The 2,501-nt window shown below is 36.1% G+C and overlaps 1 long non-coding RNA gene across 1 annotated transcript; it reads left to right on the top strand.

Moving 5' to 3' along the window:
* Positions 1-41: 41 nt before the first annotated feature.
* On the top strand, positions 42-2,406 carry LOC114027676. The gene is made up of 2 exons (XR_003567281.1): positions 42-79; positions 1,108-2,406. It is a non-coding gene; the product is annotated as an uncharacterized LOC114027676 (long non-coding RNA).
* Positions 2,407-2,501: the final 95 nt, after the last annotated feature.

Here is a 2,501-nt window from a genome sequence, read left to right as displayed (position 1 = left end):
CACCAGCAAAAAGATTACAACTCACTGAGGGCTCCGATGATGGTTAGAACTTTTTAGCAATAAAGTATTTTTAATTAAGGTATGTACAATGTTTATACATAGTACCATTGCACACTTAATAGATTATAGTATAATATAAACATAACTTTTATGAGAACTGGGAAACCAAAATAATTCATGTGACTTGCTTTATTGTGATATTCACTTTACTGCAATGGTCTGGAAATGAACCCACATATCTCCAAGGTATGCTTGTACAAGGATTTGTGAAGAGGCTGCTCACAATCTGGATCCTAATTAATTTGGTGATTTGTCCCCGAGAAATCTCTGCCCAACCCAAATAGCTCTGTCTTCCTCTCTGTGCCAGGTCTCTTGTGTTATGCTGAGTTGTGTCTCCTTTTCTTCTCAATCCCCCCAACTCTCTCTTCCATCAAGCCCCACTCATGGCAACTATGATAGATCTGGTTTTCAGAGGAATGGAAGACAAAAACCTAGATACCTAGTCATTGGATTGTATCTACTATTGAGAGTTTGAAATGAATGCACTGGAATGTAATAAGAAAAAATGTACTGAACACAAATTAGCACACAAACTGAGCCACTAGAATATGAATTGAAAATCTGGTAGCTTATCAAGGGAATATAATGGTCTCTCCCATTGTTCTGTATTATTAAAGTAACACAACCCATGAATTAAAAACAAAGACTTCTCCTTGATTCAGTGAACTTCTTGAGAAATGCAATGTTAGATTTTAACTTGTTTTACATTTTATTTACTTAATCAATGACCCTGAACTTTAAAGAGGGATGTAAGACCCACAATAATAACACATAACAATTTATTGGGTATCAAAACTCCCCTCCATTGGTGGGTTTGGGAAGTATTCTATCTTTTTAAAGCAATACAGCTTAATTTAATTACAAATGACATGATGTAATGATAGAGAGAATGCATGCTCTTTGTGAAAACGCTTGTCTGTCTCTGATCTGGAATTACACAAAGTAGAGGAACTTGACAAAGGAAAAAAAAGAATCAACTTACATTAGGGTTATGTTAAAAGCCTCCTTGCCCCACTGCACAAGAAAATAAGCAGTTGTGCTTTTTAGGTTGTGAAGAATGTCTGACCATGAAGAAAGGGGAATGAGACATGACAGACGCTGAGGCATAGAACGGAAGAAAGGATGCCTCTCTCAGACTCCTAAGGAGATTGATGGCATCAGAACTATCTGACATTCATTTGGACACCCTAACTCAGAGGATCTTTACCTGACATCCAGGAACTTTTTTAGAAATATTTGTATAACTGTATCTCCATATAGTTGGCTTCCCGGACAATATTGTTTATTTTATGTATTTAAAAACATCATTCTGAGTCAGGGTCCTACGGTTCCCCAGACTGCCAAAGGAGTCCATGATTCAAAAAGAAGTAAGAACCCTTGCCCTAGATAATTGTTTGGCCACTGAGAAAATTAAAATTATTCTGTGTCATTTAACAATTGATTCAATTCTGTAATTGACTGTTCTGTACTGCTGCTCCATTTTGTGTCATTGCTCAGTCCACATTTTTCCATCCCTGAGTCAACTCTTCCTCTGAGTTAGTCACAAGTTAACTTGTTATCATCCCCAAAAGGTATAGCGTCCACCCTTGCAAACTTCTTAGTCCCCACCAAACCCTTCTAGGCACCAGGAAGTCTGCTAACTCAGGTCTGCTAACAACACCTGTAAGATTCATACAATTAGGGAAGGGACCAGAACTGGAACCGAGGGTTCCTGATTTCAACCTTGACTTCCAGCACTCTCTCTACCACACCATGAGAAGATAATGAGCTCACATCAGGGGCCTTGCACAATACCAACTCCCTCTGCTCGTTTGCAATGGGCTCTGTTCTGTTTTTATTCTTACTTGTCCTATTTAATATGTGGTTCATTTTGAAAGAGGACTCAAACTGTCCTTTGGCAAATAGGTGAAATATAAATTGAAAATAAATGATAACTAGTTATAAATGATTTGGATTTAACTAGAACCTGGAATAACCCAGTGCCCTTTTACTCTTCCAATAGTATAAATAGACTAAAGTTGCCTTTATATAGTACTCATGTTTAACTTAAAGTAACATGAGGTTTTTTAACAAAACACATTTAAGATTCTTGAACCAGAAACCCTAGACAAACAATTATGAGATTCCAGTACTAAATAACTAAGGGACTCCAGAGAACAAAGACTAATGTACTTTAATGAAGCATGACAACATTTTAGAGAACATGATATAAATTGAGATAAAGTACCATTTATATTTGGTCAAATATATTTTTGTCTAAAGATAACTTGATCTCAAGTAAACAATTATTGTTAAATATCATGGAGCATTATGCCTTATATTAAATAGTGTCATTACTTTCCAAGCCATGGGATTTCAGTGAGTGAGTCATTTTTTTCTAATGAATTCCTTTCTTGCAACTCATATACAATTTGGGGATCACATTTAGTTATTCATTTTCC

This window comes from Vombatus ursinus, unplaced genomic scaffold (genome assembly GCF_900497805.2).
Source record: "Vombatus ursinus unplaced genomic scaffold, bare-nosed wombat genome assembly UNPS02004778.1, whole genome shotgun sequence".
In the NCBI taxonomy this organism is placed as follows: Eukaryota; Metazoa; Chordata; class Mammalia; order Diprotodontia; family Vombatidae; genus Vombatus; species Vombatus ursinus.
Note: the sequence above shows the minus strand (reverse complement) of the source record. Positions and strands in the feature narration are given on the sequence as shown.